This window comes from Mustela erminea, chromosome 21 (genome assembly GCF_009829155.1).
Source record: "Mustela erminea isolate mMusErm1 chromosome 21, mMusErm1.Pri, whole genome shotgun sequence".
Lineage (NCBI taxonomy): Eukaryota > Metazoa > Chordata > Mammalia > Carnivora > Mustelidae > Mustela > Mustela erminea.
Genome location: NC_045634.1, coordinates 10,156,401 through 10,177,977, shown reverse-complemented (window position 1 = coordinate 10,177,977; position 21,577 = coordinate 10,156,401). Strand labels below are relative to the sequence as shown.

The 21,577-nt window shown below is 38.5% G+C and overlaps 1 long non-coding RNA gene across 2 annotated transcripts in view; it reads left to right on the top strand.

Moving 5' to 3' along the window:
* The window catches only part of LOC116581825, a 208,769-nt gene that overhangs the window by 37,937 nt on the left and 149,255 nt on the right, over window positions 1-21,577 (top strand). The window lies entirely within an intron of this gene.

Sequence of the window (21,577 nt, the reverse complement as noted above, 5' to 3'; positions counted from 1 at the left end):
GGAGGGCACTTGATGTAATGTGCACTGGGTGTTATATGCAACTGATTAAGCACTAAATTTTACTCCCAAAACTTACAATACACTATATGTTAACTAAATTGAATTTAAATAAAAAATTTAAAGAAAGGTTTGACTTTACTAGGCACTCCATTCAGGTGAGCACAGTTAAAAATTTAAGTAATTGCTTTTGTCACTGTGTGCCATAGAAAGCCAATATCTTATCCTCCAAACTAAACAGATATCCATTAGTTTCAAAACCCTACTAGTTTAGGTAATTACATATTATCATTTCTTTGAAGCCCTGTTGCCTGCAATTTTTCTGTTATAAATTAATTTATAAATCAGGTTTCTTAGTATAGATAGCTTAAATGCAATGTGATTTAATAAGTAGGCTATAAAATTTTCTGGATAGGCAGAAAATGAGGCTTGACTATTGCACAATTAAGAGGTATTAGGGCTGGGTGCCTGGATGGTTCAGTTGGTTGAGTGACTGCCTTCGGCTCAGGTCATGATCCCGGACTTCCAGGATCGAGTCCCTCATTGGGCTCCCAGCTCCTTGGTGAGTCTGCTTCTCCCTCTGACCTTCTCCTCTCTCATGCTCTCTCTCAAATAAATAAATAAAATCTTTAAAAAGAGGTACTAAGACTGATTGAATGAGTCTGCATGGTCCAGTCTCAACTTCCACACCAATATTCCCCATCCTCTATTTGTGTTTTATTTTTCTTGTTCTTTATCACACTAAAAATATTATATATGTATAATATATATATACATTACATAATCTGTGTATGTATGTACATATATGTATATGTGATATATGTACTATCTTATTTTGTTTATTGCTCAACTCTATCCACTAAAGTGAGTGGGAAAATTTGTGTTCATCACTGTTGTATACTCAGTGCCTAAAAAAGTGTTTGGCTGATGGTAGGTACTTAGTAAATATTTGTTGAAATAATGTATAAATAGTCCTTTTTTAATGAGCTTTCAGTGGAGGAGAAAGACATTAAACATACACAATCTCCCAGAAACCAATACAGAAATCAAAAAACAAAAATAAAAAAGGAATGCAGTGCTTTAAATAGTGTGGAATTTTCTTGGTGCCATTTCATTCAGTGAGTACATGCCCTGGATTAAGTGGGATTTGGGAGATAAGAATCAGCTATTTCTTCACTCAGTCCAGCACTAATGTGAGTATTTCTCTGAGTTGAATGTGATTCTAATATTTAAAAATACTGCACAGAGATTCCACACAATATAATATATAAATACAAGCCAATATCTTCTGGAGATACCTAATAAATCAGCAATCTTTTAAATCTTGGGTAAAAAAAAAATCATCTGTGTTGAGTTTGTTAAGAGATGGGATATCAAGGGGCACCTGGTTGGCTCAGTAGGTTAAGCCTCTGCCTTTGGCTCAGGTCAGGATCTCAGGGTCCTGGGATCGAGTCCCACATGGGGCTCTCTGCTCAGCAGGGAGCCTGCTTCTCCCTCTCTCTGTCTGTAGCTCTGCCTACTTGTGCACTCTCTATATCAAATAAGTAAATAAAAACTTAAAAAAAAAAAAAGAAGAGATGGAATACAAAATCCAAATATGGTATTTCCTGAGGGATTTTGGGAGGATAATTTTGACTAGTTGTTTTTCCTTTCCTTTCCTTCTCCATTTTCATTTTGCTTTTCCCTTTCCTTTCTTTTCCTTTTCTTCCTTCCTTCTTTCTTTCTTTCTTTCTTTCTTTCTTTCTTTCTTTCTTTCTTTCTTTCTCTTTTTCTTTCTTTCTTTCTTTCTTTCTTCTTCCTACCTGTCAGTCTGCTATTAGATACTAATCCCTATGTAACAGGGAAATTTCACTGTAGCTGAGTGGAGGAGATTATCTAGGAAAAGAGTATTGGGAGAAAAGATAGACTCTATGACAAATCATTGAAAAACTCTGAAACTTTTTGATCAGACAGAGGAGAATAAGTCTAAAAAATAGGCAAAATAACAATGGCTAGAAAGCCAGAATAAGAAGTGTTGTGCCTTAGAAATTAAAAAAAAATGTGTTATGAAGGATGGAGTAGAAACTTAATCTTCAGTAGGTTTGATTTTTAGATATTCTGGGTAGGGAGTCTCTTCAAATTAAAAAAAATGAAAACTTTCATTCAAAAAGATTTTATTGTATAGCTGGACTCACATGACCTAAGATCTTCAAGGAGGAAGGAAAAAAAGGGAAGGAAATAATATAAACTGAAACTAAAAGTTAAGCAATGGGCACATTTAAGGAGGTTCTCTGTAGGGCCTTTTATACAACCTGCATATCTTTTCTTTGTGGCTCTGTTTCTCTGAGGACATATGAATATACCTTTACTATAGTAGAAAAAGTGCTTTGTGCAGGTGACAAATTGAGGGAGTTGAATTCAAGACTCCCAGATTTAATCTGTAAGATTAAGAATGAACTGGAGTGATGCTGGATAGATAGAGCCTCTGATTTCCATAGGTTAAAACCAACCAATATGAACTCATAAATCATCCTGAAGAGAGAAACAATAGATTTAGTTCTCCAAGGAGTTCAGATAATGGAATTACTATCTGTGGGTATAACTTTGTATATTAGTTATCTATTGCTGTTGCAACTTATTACCACAAATTTAGTAGGTTCAAACAATACAAATTTATTTTCTTACAGTTCTGGACTTCAGAAATCCAGAATCAAGGTGCTGGTTGAAGTGTGTTCCTCTTAGAGGCTTTGTAAGATTCTTTGCCTTTTCTAGCTTCCAGAGGCTGTCTGGATTCATTGTCTCACAGCCCTTTTCTCCATCATCAGTGTGTATCATCCCAACTTCTGGTTCCATTGTCCCATCTCCTTTATCTGTTTGTTCTCTTGCTTTCTTATTATACCAACTATTATTATTTCATTGGCTCCACCCAGATAATCCAGGATGCTCTCCCCCTTCTCTCTCTCTTCTTTTAAGAGTTTATTTATTTATTTTTAAGAGAGAAAGAAAGAGTGCATGAGCAGCAGGAGGGGCAGAGAAAGAGGCAGAGTCCCTGCTAAGCAGGGAGTCTGATGTGGGGCTCGATCCCAGGATCCTAGGATTATGACCTAAGTTGAAGGCATATGCTTAACCGAGAGAGACACCCAGGCACCCAGTCTCCCCCTTTTCAAGGTACTTAGTCACATCTACAAAGTCCCTTTTGCCATGCAAGATAATATATTTACAGGTTTTGGGGATTAGATTGAGGACATCATTGTCTGTGTGTGTGGGGTTCCATTATTCTGTGTACTACCCTATGCATGAATGTTCAAAGAATAGAGTGATAAAAAAGACAAGCACCATGGCAATATGTAAGAATAACCATAGATTTAAAATAAAATGTGCTTGTCAATTAAAAAAAAAAAAAACAAAACCAAAACCTTAAAGCATGGGCCAAACAACAGAGTAGATGCAGATGAAGAATTAGTGAACTGGAAGATAAAACCGAAGACTATTTCAGGATGCCATCCAGAATGCTTAAGTGGGAAGTATGAAAGAGAATGAGAACAAGAATGTCTAATCTGCTTCTAACAGAAGCCCTAGGAAGAGAACATAAAAACACCGGAGGAGAGACAATATTAGAAAACGATGTTTGAGGAGTTTCCAAAAGTGATGAAAGATATAAATCCACAGATCTAGGAACAATAAATGTTTGAGGACTTTCCAAAAATGATGAAAGATATAAATCCACAGATCTAGGAACAATGTTTACCAAGCAGAATAAATTGAAAAGAAACCTGCTTCTAATTAAGAGGATGGGTAACTGTAGTATGTCAGAGATGGAGAGTTCCAAGGTGCATCTAGGCAAGAAAGGCAAGATTGCCTCTCCCCACCCAAGATTGAGAACAGGCTTTTTTTTTTTTTAATAGAAAAAAGATGGGTTGCAGAATAACTACGTATAATAATGATAATATAATATAATGTGTTTTGAATTCAGAGAGGTAAAACTGTTCTTTTAGAATTACATCTAGCTTAAGAGCAAGAGTAATATGAAGACATTTGCATATAAGTCAATGTTGATCACATAGTGAGAGTGTTAATTGTAAACAGACCTAAGGAAACTCTTTTTTTTTTTTTTTTTAAAGATTTTTATTTATTTATTTGATAGAGAGAGATCACAAGTAGGCAGAAAGGCAGGCAGAGAGAGAGAGAGGAGGAAGCAGACTCCCTGCTGAGCAGAGAGCCCGATACGGGACTCGATCCCAGGACCCTGAGATCATGACCTGAGCCGAAGGCAGCGGCCCAACCCACTGAGCCACCCAGGCGCCCCCTAAGGAAACTCTTGAAAGACATGCTTCAGGAAGAAGAACAATTATTCTAGGAAGAAGTTCTGAAATTCAAAATAAAAAATGGGAGAAAAAGGAACATTTAAACATGTAGATAAATAATGTCTATTATAATGACAACAAATAGCTTGTTATAGCAAAAAAAAAAAAGACACAGAATATTGGAGAGAAATAGCTTATAAGGCAGAATTGAGGTGAACAGAGTTAAGATGTTCTAAGAGTTCTTGAATTGATCATAATAAGGGGGAATCTCTTTAACTTTAGATTTGTTATGTATAAATGCTAAATTTCAATGTCAACCTCTAAAACAATAGAACTAGGGTGTGTGATTTCCAAATAAGTAGTAAATAACTGGGAAAAGAAAATTATTCAAACAAAAATTATTTTTTATTTATTTGAGAGAGAGTGAGAGCATGAACATGGGTAGGGAAAGAGGAAGGAGGTGAAACAAACACCCCACTGAGCAGGGAGCCCTATGTGGGGCTTGATCCCAGGACCTGGGATCATGACCTGAGCTGAGGGGCAGATGCTTAACTGACTGAGCCACCCAGGTTGCCTCAAACAAAAATTCTATAAAAAAGGAAGTGAAGATAATAAATCAAAAGCAAAGTTTAAGATAAAAACAGGTTGAAATAACATCTGTGATCACAATAAATTTAAAGGGACTAAGCTTGATCAAAATACAGAGTTCGTTAATGAGGCTAGCATTACCATTACTGAAACTAGACAAGGATGCCACACACTAAAAAGGAAATTACAGACCAAAATCTCTGTTGAACTTAGATGCAGAAATCCTTAGCAAAATATTAGCAAACTGAATTTGGTAATACATTAAAAGGATGCAAGTATTAAAAAGCATGTGCAAATCATTCAGTGTGATACCTGAAATTAACAAAATGAAGGATAAAATCACATTATTTCAATAGATGCAAGAAAAGCATCTGAGGAAATTCAAGATCCATTTATGATAAAAACTCTCAATGAAGTGGATATAGAAAGAACATACTTCAACATATGAAAGGCCATATATGATAAACCCACAGCTATTAATTATCTTACTCAGTGGTGAAAAGCTGAAAGCTTTTCTTTTAAGATCAGGAACAAGACAAGGATGCCCACCCTTACCACCTTATTCAACACAGTATTAGAAATCTCAGCCAGAATAATTAGTCAAGACAAAGAAATACGATGACAGATATTAACTAGACTTATTGTGGTGATTATTTTGCAATATATACACATAGTGAATCATTATGCTGTACAACTAAAACTAATATAATTTTATGTGTCAATTATATAACAATAAAAAAGAGAACCCAATGAATAAATAGCCAAAGGATCTGAATGGATATTTCTCCAAAGAAGAATACAAATTGCCAATAAACACATAAAAAGATGGTCAGTGTTATTAGGAAATGCAAATCAAAATCACAGCAATATATTATTTTACAAGCACTAGGACAGCTATAACAAAAAAGGCAGACAATGACAAATACTGTAGAGGATATGGAGAAGTTAGAACCCCCATCATAGCTGGTGGGAACGTAAACTGGTGTAACCGATTGAAAACCAGTCTGGAAGATAGAATTGCCATATGGCCCAGTAATTCTGCTCCTAGGTATATACTTAAGAGAAATAAAAACATATGGGCACACAAAAACTTGTACATGAATAATCATAGCAACATTATTCATAACAGTCAAAAGTTGAAACAACAAAATGTCTGTTAACTGATGAAAAGATAAAAAAGTACATACACGCAATGGAATACTATTTCGCATAAAAAAGAATGAGGAAAAAAAAAAAGGAAAAGAATGAAGTACTACCACATGGATGAACCTTGAAAACATTACATTAAGTGACAGAAGCCAATCCCAAAATATCATATATTGTATGATTCTCATCTGTATGAAATGTCTAGAATAGGCAAATATATAGAGACAGAAAATTGATTAGAGTATGCCTAGGGCCAGGAAGTAGGGCTTATCATGAAGAAATAGGGAATAATTGCAAATGGGGTTTTTGCTTGTTTGTTTTGTAGTGGACAAAAATGTATTAAAATTAGATTCTAGTGATGATTGTGCATATGTGAAGAAGTATTGAATTACACATTTTAAATGGGTAAATTATGTGACATATGAATTATGTATCAGTAAAACTGCTAAAAATGATACAAAACAAAACAAAAATATAGTTTGTCAAATTGGATTAAGAACAATAACAAATGCAGCTACCTGACCTTTTAAAGACAATCTAAAGCATAAAGACATAAACAGGCTGAGAGATACCTGGGTGGCTCAGTTGGTTAAGCAACTGCCTTTGGCTCAGGTCATGATCCTGGAGTCCCAGGATCGAGTCCGACATCAGGCTGCCTGCTCCATGTGGAGTCTGCTTCTCCTGCTGAACTCTCTCCTCTCATGCTCTCTCTCTCTCATTCTCTTTCTCTTGAATAAATAAATAAAATCTTTTAAGAAAAGACATAAACACGTTGAAAATAAAGCAAAGGAAAAAAATAAATCCAAACCAAAAGCAAATAAAACTTACTGTAGTCAATACAACTGACTTTTGAATGAGCAAACATGGCAAGAAATAATGGAGGTCATTAACCTAATGATAAGAAATTGAAATTACCAGGGGGTACCTGGGTGGCTCAGTGGGTTAAAGCCTCTGCGTTCAGCTCCGGACATGGTCCAGGGGTCCTGGGATCGAGCCCCGCATGGGGCTCTCTGCTTGGCGGTGAAGCTGCCAAACAATACCCATCTCTGCCTACTTGTGATCTCTGTTTGGCAAATAAATAAATAAATAAATAAATAAAATCTTTAAAAAAAAAGAAATTTAATTTATCTGGAAAATATAACATTTCTGAGCTTTCTTCTAACTAATATCATCAATAATATAGAAAGTAAAACTTTGATGGAACTTCTTCAGGAAGAAATTGAGAAATCTACCATCAGAATAGGAAATTTTGATGTGTGTTTTCTTTTGGTAGATGAAGCAAATAAAAAGCCATTGAAGAAATAAAGTATTTCAACAATGTAATCAACATTCTTGGTGCTTTGGACATATATAAAACTCTGTCCTCAATCATTAGAAAGCACACATTCTTTCAAAGCACACGTGAATATTTATGAGAATCAGCCATGTGTGAAGTCACAAAGCAAGTTTCAGCAAATTTCAATGACTTGTTACAGAGATCACATTCTCTGATCACAGTTTTATTAAATTCATAGCAAAACCCAGAAGTAATCCCTGTATTTTATTTTATTTATTAAAACTTTTTTGGAGCACCTGGGTGGCTCAGTGGATTAAAGCCTCTGCCTTCAGCTCAGGTCATGTTCCCAAGGTCCTGGGATCCAGCCCCATTGGACTCTCTCTCTGCTCAGCGAGGAGCCTGCTTCCTCCTCTCTCTCTCTCTGCCTGCCTCTCTGGCTACTTGTGACCTCTATCTGTCAAATAAATAAATAAAATCTTAAAACAAACAAAAAAACCCTTTTTTTGTTGTTGAGGTAAAATTAGCATGACATAACATTCACTGTTTTAACCATATTAAAATGTGCAGTTCAGTGGCTTGTGCTGCATTCACAGTGTTGGATAAATCACCACTATCTTAGAACATTTTCATCAACAGCAAAAGAAACCCTGTATTTGTTAACAATTTTTCTTCATTTCCCCCCTTGGCTCCAACTCTGGTAACCATTAGTCCACTTTCTGTCTCTATGGGTTTGTCTATTCTGGACATTCACATAAATGGAATTATACAATGTGTTGTCTTTTGTGCCTGGCTTCTTTCACTTAGCATAATGTTTTCCAAATTTATCCAGATTGTAGCACATATCAATACTTCTTTTGTTGCTGAATAATATCTCATTGTATGGGTATATCATATTTTATTTATCCATTCATCAGTTGATGAACAACATTTGGGTTGTTTACATTTCTTAGTTATTATAATAATGCTGCTATGAACATTGATATATAAATTTTAATTTGGATACATGTTTTCATTTTTTTAGGGTAAATATCTAAGAATACAATTTCTGTGTTATAATAATAATGCTATGTATACACTTTTTGATAAACTACCAAATTCTTTTCCATGGTGGATGCATCATTTTATATTCCCATTGATAACATATGAAGGTTTCAATTTCTCTATATCCTTACCAACACTTGGTATTTTCTATTTAAAGAATTATAGTGATCTTCGTGAGTATGAACTGGTTTAATCTTTTATTATGATTTTGATTTGCATTTTCTTTTTTTTTTTTAAGATTTTATTTATTTATTTGAGAGACAGTGAATGAGAGGGAGCATAAGCAGGAGAAGGGGCAGAGGGAGAGGGAGAAACAGGCTCCCCACTGTGCAGGGATCCTGATGAGGAGTTCAATCCCAGATTCCTGGGATCATGACCCAAACTGAAGGCAGGTGCTTAACTGACTGAGTCACTTAGGTGCCTCTTGATTTGCATTTTCTTAATGACTTATATGAAGCATATTTCCATGTTCTTATTGGCCATTAGTATATTTTCTTGTGAGACATGTCTGTTCAAGGTCTTTGTGCATTTGTTATTTGTCTTTTGGTTGTTGAGTTATAAGAGTTCTTTACTTCTTCTGGAAACTAAACCCTTATCAGATATATAATTTGAAAATATTTTTCCCCCATTCTGTGGAGTGTCTTTTTACTCTCTTGATAGTGTCATTTGATATATAAAAGTTTTCATTTATTTTATTTTTTAAAAGATGATATGTATTTATTTAATGTGGACAGGGGGAGGAGCAGAAGGAGAGGCAGAAAGAGATCCCAAGTAAATTCTACACTGAACACAGAGCCTAATGTAGGGTTCAATCCCCCAACCCTGAGATCGTGACTTGAGCCAAAAGCAAGAGTCGGAGGCTTAACTGAGAGCCACCCAGGTGCCCCAATACATAAAAGTTTTTAATTTGGAAGTCTCATTTAGCAATTTTTTTCTTTTGTTGCTTGGGATTTTGCTGTCATATCCAAGAATCCATTGCCAGATCTAAAGTCATGATGATTCACTGGTTAAATTTCCTTTTAAGAGTTTTATAGTTTTAGCTCTTAACATATAGGTCTTTGATTCATATGGGGTTAATTTCTTCATGTGGTGTGAGGTAAGGCACACCCTCATTCTTCTGCTATGGTTGTTCAGCTGTCCTAACATCATTTCTTAAAAAGACTGTTCTTTCCCTTTCCTCGGCAATCTGGTTGAAAGTCAGTTGATCACATGTATATGGGTTTAATTCCTATATTATTGAAAAGAAGTCTTCTAAATAACTCACAAATCATAAAATAAACACTGATGAAAAAATAAAATACTTAAACCTGAAAACTAATGAAAACTTGAGGTATTAATTCTGTGGAAGTCCTGTTTCAAGCAGTGACAAAATAGCTTGTTTCATATCAGTCCTCTACCAAGAAAAACTAAAAAAAGTTCTGAAAAAAAAAGAGAAGATTAATAAGTTTGAAGTAGTGGAGGGCAATTGAGACAGAGAGGACTTGTGAGTATAAGATCTCAGATAGAGAGAAAGCCCAGAGAAGTGAGTCACACATGACATCGTTGTCCTCTTTGAGGCATTTGTCACCTAAAAAGCGGTGGCTAAAGGTTGAACTGAAAAGCAAGAGAGAGAGATAGAAAGAAAATACACGAAAGACATAGAAAATATGTGGGACAAGGTGAAAATCTTCTAACATGCATGCAGTTGAAGTCCCAGGAAGAGAAAAAATGGACAAAGCAATCTTTCAGGAGATAACAACCACAAATTTTCCAGAAATTACAGGCATCAAGCCACAAATGCAAGTAGGATACATGCAAAGAAAATGACACCTACTCACGTATCATACTCAGACTGCTGAAAACAAGAGATGAAGATTAAGTCATAAAAGAACTGGGAGAAAAAAGATACATCACCTTCTAGGATACAACAATAAGACTAAAAACATCACTAGCTATAAGGGGGGGCATTTTATAAAGATGAAAGGGTCAGTCCATTAGAAATACATAATAATACTAAATTTGTACTAGTCAGAAGATATATTTTAAGATGACAAAGACAGAACTAAAATGGTAAATAAGCAGACTCATTATTATGAGAGATCTTAATACACTTTCCCCAATAAGTGGTAAACCAATGAAAAGACAAAATATCAGTAAGACTCTAGAACTCAATAGATTATTAATAAGCTGATATAATTTACATTTGTAGCACACTTCACAGCAACATTTTTTCTGTTATTCTATTTTTCAATTGCACTTGGACTATTTACAAAAATTAAATTAGACACTAATAATAAAATATAACAGAAAAGTCCTCAGATATTTTCACAGTATAAAAGAGACTTCTAAGAATTCTTGGGTCAAACAAGAATCACAATAAAAATTGGACAATATTGGGGTGCCTGGGTGACTCAGTCATTAAGTGTCAGCCTTTGGCTCGGTCATGATTCCAGGGTGCTGGGATCAGGCTCCCTGCTCAGTGGGAAGCGTGCTTCTCCTGTCCCACTCTGATGCCTGGGTTCCCTCTCTCGCTGTGTCTCTGTCAAATAAATAAATAAAATCTTAAAAAAAAATTTTTAAAAGAGATTTTATTTATCCATTTGAGAGAGAATGAGAGAGAGCATGAGAGGGGAGAAGGTCAGAGGGAGAAGCAGACTCCCCGTGGAGCTGGGAGCCTGGTGCAGGACTTGATCCTGGGATTCCAAGAGCATGACCTGAGCCTGAGCTCAGTTGCCCAACCAACTGAGCCACCCAGGTGCCCCAATAAATAAAATCTTAAAAAAAATTAGAAAATATTTTTAATTCAAAGAGTATGGAAAATATGAGATATAAAATGTGAGATATAAAAATGTGCAAGGTAGAGCTAAAATTACATTAAAGGGAAATATATAGTCTTAACACACGTATTGAAATAAAAAAGAAAGGCTAAAAACCGATGATGTATGTGTTTATGTCAAGAAGTTAGAAAAAACTCACAAATTTAGCCCAAAGTAAGTAGGGTAAAATAAAAAGGGCAGAAATTAATACAGTTAGTTAAATCATATACATGAGTGTATCCTTAAATTCAAATTTAAAAATTGGTTCCTTTAAAATATTAATAGATTTATATATTTCTGAGAAAAAATAAAAAACCAATATCAAGAACTTTAAGATTTTTTTTTAAATTTTTTTATTTGAGAGAGAGACAGAGAGAGAGAGCATGAGAGGCGAGAAGGTCAGAGGGAGAAGCAGACTCCCCATGGAGCTGGGAGCCTGATGCGGGACTCGATCCCGGGACTCCAGGACCGTGACCTGAGCCGAAGGCGGTTGCTTAACCAACTGAGCCACCCAGGCGCCCCAATACCAAGAACTTTAAAGACATTACTACATTTTTGACAGATATTTAAAAAGAAAAGATATTATAAATAATTTCATATGAATGAATATTTTAAAACTGAATAAAGCAGATAATATTTTAAAAATGTGACTTGTCAAAACTGATACAAGAAGAAATAAACAATTTTATAGTTATAAAAAATCTCAAATCTACTGTTTTCTTTCCCACAAAGAGAACTCCAGACCCAGATCATTTCATATGAGCATCTTACCAAATAACTACTAGAAAAAATAACATAGCACGATCTGTCCTTCTCCCTGGTCATTAAGCTATTGTGTCTCCACCCCGAGTTCATTCTTGTGTGCTTTGCTTTCTGATGGTGGGGCTGGGATTTTGTAATTTACAGATCTTTTTTATTGGCTGGCTTCATGTTGGGCAGAAAGGGAGCTCAAGGGGAAGACTAGAAAAAGGAGGTGTGGAGATATTATGTAATCTGAAATATAAAAAATTGTATATTAGTTGAAAAACAGATTATAAAACCAAAGAAGAAAGAGATAGTCAATAGAGAAGTTAGATAAGATGAAGACCAAACATAATCTGTGAATTTGGGATGTAGCCACTGATGCATTTAGGGAGAGCTGCCGAGAAAGAATGATAGTAGCAGAAGTCGGATTAGAATGGATTTGCAAGTGAGTACAAAGAATGAAGGCTGAAAGCAAAGATGCTCACTGTTCCTGGGCCTAGGTGGGACAACAATACTAGATTTCAGGTCTTTAGCGAGTATACTTTGGCATGGCTGGGACAAGCATGTGCTGACAGGATGGACCCCAAGTTCTCACCATTAGGATGGTTTAAGTGCAAATTAAATACGAATTCAAGGTTTTATGTAGAGTTGGCTCCATAAACATACCCTGGTATTGCTGGGGCTAAAATATGAACTCACTCTAGTTCCTTTAATGTCCAACAAAATTATCCTTGGTGATCCACAGCACCTGATTATTTTCCATTCAGTCTAGTTTTTTATTAATACAGAGATTTCATCTTATGCCACAGCAGATGTTTATGCCTCTGAGGGAGTCTGACTGTATTTAATACTTAATTAACAGTGGATAGTATCTGGTCACAGGATTAGTTGGCCCAATCTAATAAATAGGCTTTCAGCCCAAGCTCCTGGCTCTAGCTGCTTGTGCCTGGGATCTGAAATTTGGCAGAAGGGAAATTGTTGCTCCCATAGGGTGTTTCCAGGAAGTGACTTTTATCTGAAATACATTCTGAGCAGTCCTTCCCCATGTCTCATCCTATGTTGGGTTGGAAGGTCTTGGTTTTATGGAAGATTAGGGTATAGTAGTGTTTCAAATGAGCTCACAAAGAAGGTCATGGTAGGGGATCTGTTAATGAGGCAACCTCAAAAATCTAGCCAAGGAAAACCTCCCCTCCTGGGGTTGATAATAAAAATTTGATAAAGGATGTCCACATGTGCTTAGAAATGAAGGTGTTTGGTTCAGTTCATAAAGTTTGCTTCTTTGGATAAAATTCAAATAACTCATCAGACTGTGGCCCTTCTCTTCGTCCTTAGAGATCCACCCAGAAGGGCAGAGAGGCACAAAGAGATTCGTGTACATCTCTCGAGGAATAACTGAGGCAGAGAGCCATCCGATAAGATGCCTCCCTGCCCCTCCATGAGCAACTCCCAGATATCACTTGATTGTTTGATTCCCTCAGCATTTCTTAATTTCCTCTTTCCTGGAAAAGGGAAGCCTCATGAGCCTGTTTTCCTTACCCTCAGAAGTTACTTCTCTCAATAACGACTTTTTTTTTTTTTTAAAGATTTATTTATTTGACAGACAGAGATCACAGGTACTCAGAGAGGCAGGCAGAGAGAGAGGGGGAAGCAGGCTCCCTGCTGAGTAGAGAGCCCAATGTGGGGCTTGATCCCAGGACTCTGGGATCATGACCTGAGCCAAAGGCAGAGGCTTAACTCACTGAGCCACCCAGGTTCCCCAATAATGACTTGTTGACACCGTAGGATAAGGATGCCAGATAGAGAGGAAAAGGTGGAGCTGGACCCCTGCAAATCTAATACCAATCCAGACAGCCACAGCGGCGGACACAGGGTCTCGGAGGGGGCGTACGGACAGGAAGTGTTAGCTAACAGAGAAAAGAAATCTATTCTGAATTGTCTTCTTCCCATTTCTCTTGTTCGTTCTCTCTTTCTCATTTTTGTTCACAGCAGGAAGTATGTGTATCCTGTGTTAGAGAAGCTATCAATTGTTGTTAATAACCTGGGAGTGAATTTCATTTGGTAAGCCTGTCTTCAAGGTGAAGTGTGCCTCAGAGAACATACCTTAAGGAGGTGTTTAGATTGGCTGGGTTCAGATTCTCATCTCGTCTATGGAGGGACACTATCCAATATCTCTGGGCAACTATTTGACAGTGGGCCACATGGTAGATTGTTATTATAATGACTTCCAATGAGTTCCACTTTCCAGGATCCAAGCACTACATAGGCCTCTTCCACATGGACTCTGGACTTGGCCACTGGCTTACTTTGGCCAATGTGATGTCACAAATGAGACCCAAGTAGGACCTTGTCAAGCACTTGCATTCTGGGGTTTTCCTCTTGGAATGTTGCCCTGTGTTGTTGGGGATAACCAGGCCCACATGCTAGCTGCTTCAGCGGGGCCCAGTGGCTAGCTGTCCTGTCAGCTGAGTGTAATCACATGAGCGGTCACCAGAGATCATCAAAAGAACCACCCGGTCAACTTTTGGATTGTGAAAGATAAAGTTATGTTTCTTTTAAAAGTAGCAAATTTGGGGAGGTTGGTTGGACAACAGTGATAACTGAAACAGTCTAGGATCTTAGATCTTCTGTGCAGATGTTTGAGAGTAACATGTAGACTTATAATTGTCCATGCCCATATACATTAAAACATCACTGTGTAGGAGAGAGTACAATGATGGTTGCCAAGGCCTGTGGGTGCCAGAAATGGGGAGATACTGGTTAAAGGGCACAAACTTCCGATTATAAGATGAGTAAGTTTTGAGGATGTAATATACAGCATGGTGACTATGTTTAGCAATACTGTATTACATACTTCTCATATTTTCTCTCATACATGCTCTCATTTTTTCTCATACATTCTCTCTGGATATGCACACACGCAACACACACACACACACACACGGTAGTTATGTGTGGTGATGGAGATACTGATTGAGCTTATCATGGTAATTATTTGGTGATATATATGTATATCAAACCATCACATTGTATACCTTAAGCTTACACAGTGTTAGATGTCAGTTATATGTGAATAAAGCTGGAAATAAAGAAAAAATGGGACTATATGGAAATGAGACTGCTTTCCATAAGGCACGCCCAAAACCTACGCCATCATTCAGGACTCTGCGTGCACGTATTGTATAACTAAAGGTGGTTAGAGATTTCCAAGATTAAGTGAAAGAATATGTGTAACGGGGAAACTGGAGAAGATGTATGGGTGTGCATGTGTGTGTTGCGTGTGTGCATATCCAGAGAGAATGAGGGCAGGGGGTAGAGAACAGGGAAATGATTAGAGGAAGAGATGGTTCTCAGTGGGTGGTGGTGTACTAAACTGCACAGGTGGTAGAAACAAGCTAACTTCTGAGTTTAAGACCTGATGATTAAAACAATCTACATGGGGTATCTAAGCATTGGCTCATAATTAAAAGTCAGATTACTAAAAACGTTGGTATTCCAAGGGATTTGTTCCTAGGGTTCTTTTTATTTTTTTTCTCTATATTGTTGGAAATTCTTTGCAAATTAAATGTGTCATGCTGGGGCCCCAAAGGAAAAAGGGACCTTAAAAAGCACACAATCTTGTTTTGACATCAAATTGCCCATTGACTGTCCTATGATATTCTGCTTTTTTTCTTTTTAAGCTACAAGAACACAGAAAAAATAGACTTTTCCCAAAATATAGGAAGAGACAGTGAATTTAAAATATTCACAATGAGAATTATGTTTGTAAAGCAACACTTAGCTGTGTTTAAAACATTTTCTCTAATGTGTGTGTGTGTGCATACATGAATGTGTTTGCAAAATGCACTTTCCATAGCTAAGAAGTTCTGTAAGCTGGGATTGCACAGCAACTTGTACTGTCATTGAGCATCCTGGGACTTCAGTAGCAGTCTGTGGGTTACCCACCTCATCCTCCGAAGAACTTCTTTCTGCGTACACACATAACTTCTGTTTGCAATGAAACAAAATGAATCTTCGTGCAGTAAACACTTCCTGCAGATCTGCAAAGTGGTGAGGAAGCTATGCATAAATATACACCTAATTATGTTTGATTTATGAAAAGCAATTAAAATGTACACACAGACACACACACACACACACACACACACACACACACACACACCCCTGTATGCAGAGCTGCATAGCACACATTAGAAGACACCACCACTGTTGTACCCATTTGGGACCTAAATGAGAGAGAAAGAGCAAGAGAGAGTGCGTGAGAGCAGTAAGCTGGGAGAAGGGGATGGGGAGGGGCAGCACCAGACGCAGACTCCCTGCTCAGGACCCTGGAATCATGACCTGAGCCCAGGGCAGACGCTTAACTGACTGAGCCACCCAGTGCCCCTGGGACTTAAACTTCTTGATGGTTCTGGTGCAGAAACCCACATTCATGTTAGATGGGAAGAATTGGAAGCAGTATTAACCACATCTTTCTCACTGCTTCCCATCTCTATAATGTGAGGATTCCTTAGGAAGAAATCACTTGATGTGAAGCAAAATGCTATTTGCTGAACACGCCAGCCAGAGTCCCCAGGTTAGATGGCTTTCTTTGCTCCCAGAAGGAGAAAACACAACTGGCAAGGAAGCAGGTGTGGCTGTTGGCATGCTGTGACAGGTGCTCCTTGCAGTGTAACGACACCTGGCATGGCAGGGAAGGGGTGTGAAGAACTTCAGTGGCTTTCTTTTTAAGCCATTTGCTTAAGGACTCTTCTTTGTGCTCATAAATAATTCTAAAATTACAGCCCTAACACTAACCCCCTACTTGACGCCGTGCACCCTCACAGGTTTTCAGAGAGCTCCACCACCCATACCGCCTTCTCTGTGAAAATTATGGAATCAGAAAGCCAGGGTAGATGGCTACACTGCTCACAGCGAGTTTTCAGTGAGATACAGTTAAAGGACTATACTTTTATTTTAAAGTGGTATTTCTGAAAGTGTGGTCTGGAGACCAAGGCTTTAGCAAAGGGCAAATGGCACTTGAAGGGCAATGCAATATATTTGCACTTGTTCTTCCAAGCTGCTGCTAGAATTTTCCTTGGAAATTAACACACAGAAAAAAAAAAGTTTCTACAGTCCTAGGAAAACAAATCCAAAGATCAACAAATCTCTTTTTTCTTACTAGCATCTTGGTGGCAGCTCAGGACATGCATTGCCTACCCTTTCTTATCCCCCTTCTGTTGGAAATCAACTCCCTTGGAGTTACTTATAAAATTTACATAGGAAAATACAGATTTCTAAAACCCCTGGGAAAATTCTGGTTCAGTAGGTGCAGGGTGAAAGCAAGGAAGCTTCGCGTTGTACAAGCACCTAGAAGATTCCTATGCACCAGTGTTCGGACACTCCCCTTAAAGATAAGGTGTAAAAGCTCAGATACCATGATGATTTACACCCGAAGACACAGGAGTGCTGGATAAAGGTTTCTAATTCACCGAGGATAAGTACTCTTTTATACTCGTGAAGTTATTTGTATTATCAAAGTGCTGCTTTGGATTCTCTTTACATACAAAGAGCAAAACTTTCTCACGTGCTCACGTCTGGCTACAAGGAAGGCTGGATAACATGGTCATTACTCCTTGGGTCCCTGTGTCCAGTTACAAATAGCTTTATTTTATCACATGGAAAGGAAGGTAGCATCTGTAACGGGGGAAAGATTGTGGGCCCAAAGGGAATATTGAACATCTGTGTCTCTCTATCCCCTCAGTAACATGAAGATGGAATACTGTCCAGCATCCGTATAAAAGGATGTAAATGATAGCCAGATTAGGACCAGAGAAGGGGCCAGGAGTAGACATTGACATTATGTTAACTTCTTTTCCTTAATGATTTTGAAGACCAAATGTCTTATATATAGATATAAATTAAATCTTACTTCATTTCTTTATGTTCCTCTGCCCACTCTCCACACCCACCACACTCCACCACCCTCCACTGGCCATGCATCTGTCCTGGTACCCTGTTTACTTCCTGCCAGCTGGAATATGTGCAAGACAAGTGAATCTTAAGTCAGTGTCTTGCACCAGAGGTAAAAGCCACAGGATGAGGACAGCAGAGAAAAAAAGAAAGAAGGACCCTGGGCTTTTGGTGTCTATATGAAGTCATCCTCACATCCTGGACTATATGCTGCTAGACTTTTATGTGGAAGAGAAATACATTTCTACAAAGTTTAATCCATTATTTCATGACTTCCAGGAAAAATTCTCTCGAATGTTTGCAGTGGATTAAAGAGAAGACCCTGGGGAGCGCCTGGGTGGCTCAGTGGGTTAAGCCTCTGCCTTCAGCTCAGGTCATGATCTCAGGGTCCTGGGATCGAGCCCCACATCGGGCTTTCTGCTCAGTGGGGAGCCTGCTTCCCTCTCTCTGCCTGCCTCTCTGCCTGCTTGTGATCTCTGCCAATAAATAAATAAATAAATCTTTAAAGAAAAAATGAAGAGAAGACCCTGTGGGGCTGTGGTTATCAAAACAAAGCCGCACCAAACCATTCTTGTCCATCTTCCTGCCTTAGTAAATTCAGGGTTATACAAAACATTAAATATTTGATAATCGAAGATGCTCACAGGTTCCGAATCATCAACCAATACTTCACAGTAGAATCCGTGTACAAAGGCTATCAATAGACTATGACTCTTTTATAACATGACCTTGGAAGTTGGGTATTGGGTGAATAATTAGTTAATAAAAGTTGAAGCAGAGACTACTTACAGGTTGTTCCCTATTATCTGTTTTTCTTTCCTTTTCATTTTCAATTTATTTTTCTCTCTGTAACACATACCCTCCCCAATGTCCATCACGCAGCCACCCTATTCCTTGCAGCCTCCTCCCCTCCAAAACCATCATTTGTTTCCTGAGATTGAGAGTCTCTTACGGTTTGTCTCCCTCTCTGCATTCATCTGGTTTCATTTTTCTCTCCCTTCCCCTATGATCCTCTGTCTTGTTTCTCAAATTCCTTATATCAGTGAGACTATATGATAATTGTCTTTCTCTGATTAATTTACTTTGCTTAGTATAATACCCTCTAGTTCCATCCATGTCATTGCAAATGGCAAGATTTCATTTCTTTTGATGGCTGCATAGTATTCCATTGTGTATATATACCACATCTTCTTTATCCATTCATCTTTGATGGACATCTAGGTCCTTTCCATAGTTTGGCTATTGTGGACATTGCTGCTATAAACATTGGGTTGCATGTGCCCCTTCAGATCACCACATTTGTGTCTTTCAGATAAATACCCAGTAGTACAATTACTGGGTCACAGGGAAGCTCTTTTTTCAACTTTTTGAGGAACCTCCATACTGTTTTCCAGAGTGGCTGCACCAGCCTAAATTTTTGGGTCTCTTCTGATTTGGTTAGTGTATATTTTTCTGGGGTCTAAATTTTTCTGGGGTCAAATCAGAAGAGACCTGAAACTGGGGGGAGAAGAAAGGAAAAAAAATATGATTAGGCTGGTGAATAGAACAGAGCCACTCACTTGATTTTGGGTGTATTTTGGCCTGTTAAAAGAAATTGCCTCCCAAAATTTTAAAGAAAGAAAAACACATGTATACAAAAATAAGGGTAAACATGCCGAAGGGATGGACTATGACTCTAAAGATGAAAATTTAGAAATTTTAAAAATTGAATTGATAAGGGGCACCTGGGTGGCTCAGAGGGTTAAGTGTCTGCTTTTGGCTTGGGTCATGATCTCAGAGTCCTGGGATCTAGCCCCATGTCAGGCACCCTGCTCAGCGGGGAGTCTGCTTCTCCCTCTGCCTCTGCTGCTCCCGCTGCTCATGCTCTCTCTGTCTCTCCCTCTCAAATGAATAAATAACATATTTTAAAAAAAGGAGTTGATAAGAAGTTGGTTGAAAAAAGGAAGAAAAAAGGAGAAAATGTGATCTGGCTGGAGAGTAGAACAAAGCCACACACTTGATTTAGGGTATATTTTGTTCTGTTAGAAGAAACTGTATTCCAGAATTTTAAAGAAGGAAAAACTTGAATGTATACAAAAAATAAGGTTAAATACAATGAAGGTATATAGAATGTGACTATAATGATGAAAATTTAAAAATATTAAAAACAATTTTTGATAAGGGGTGCCTGGGTGGCTCAGTGGGTTGAAGCCTCTGCCTTCAGCTCAGGTCATGATCCCAGGGTCCTGGGATCAAGCCCTGCTCTCGGCTCAGCTGGGAGCCTTCTTCCCCCCTCTTTCTCTGCCTGCCTCTCTGCTTACTTGTGATCTCTGTCTGTCAAATAAATAAATAAATAAATAAATAATCTAAAAAAAAAAACTTTTTGATAAGATAAAATATTTAAAATAGATTAAAATAGGAAAGAGAAAACTTTAAAGAAAGATAAAAAGAAAAAAAATAATGAAGATTAAAAAAATTTAAGTTTGAAAGACTAAAGAATCAGGACACCTGGGTGGCTCAGTTGGTTAAGCAGCTGCCTTCGGCTCAGGTCATGATCCCAGCGTCCTGGGATCGAGTCCCACATCGGGCTCCTTGCTCGGCAGGGAGCCTGCTTCTCCCTCTGCCTCTGCCTGCCATTCTGTCTGCCTGTGCTTGCTCTCACCCTCTCTCTCTCTGATAAATAAATAAAATCTTAAAAGAAAAAAAAAAAAAAGAAAGACTAAAGAATCATGCGAAAAAAACCGCATGAATTCTATGTGTTGCTTTCCCTAGCCCTCGAGTTCTGCAGTTCTCCTTGATCAGTGAGCTTGGTCTTGGCTGGATGTTTTTGCTGATCTTCTGGGGGAGGGGAATATTACAGTGATTCTCACATGTCTTTGCCCGAGGCAGAAGTGCACTGCCCTTGCCAGGGGCCAGGCTAAGTCATCTTAATCTGCTCGGTTCTCTCTCAGGAGCTTTCAAGGGAACAAAAGCTTTATGGAACAGAGCCTGCCTTAGAGCTCTGGAGGAGGAGAATGAAAATGGTGGCCTCCCAATCTCTGTCCTGGAGATCCCGAGAGCTCGGGGCTCCATTCCTCAGTGTGCCCTTGGAGAAAAGTAGGCAATCACTCCTGTCTCCCTGGTCTCTGGCCACACTCCGTGCTCACCTGGTCTGTGACCGAGCATTTCTGTCTCTGGCGCACGGCCCTGTTTGGAGTCTCCAAAGCCAGCAGATTCCTACAGCACTCCCACACCACTCCCTCCAGGGGAGGAAGGTGAGTCTCCCTGGAACTGCCACTGTGGGGTCTCTGCTTGAAGAGCAGTGGCCTGACTGTGCCTTAGATCACGGTTTGAGGTAACCCCGAGCTGAGAGCTCACTCCCTGGCTCCGTCTCTGCAGCTGACTTCCCTGCTCTAATATGGGAGCTCTGTTGTACTCAGACACCCCTGGTCTTTCTGTGACCCCGAGAGTCCTGAGACCACATTGTCCCCATGAAGTTTCCACCCCCACTTAGCCTCTGGAGTGATGTCCCTTAGTGGAGCAGACTTCTAAAAGTTCTGAATGTGTCCTATGCTGCTCTCACACTTGTTTGGAGCTGGCCCCTCACCCATGGTCTAGCTTCCAGTATTTTGCCTCGGATTCACTTTTCCGCATGTCCTACCTTCTGGAAAGTGGTCACTTCTCTGTTCCTAGAATTGCTGCTCTTCTTCTCTTCGATCTCCTGTTGTGTTTGTAGGTGTTCAGAATGGTTTGATTTGCAGCTATGCCCAATCCAAAATGATTAATAGTGTCATGCTTTT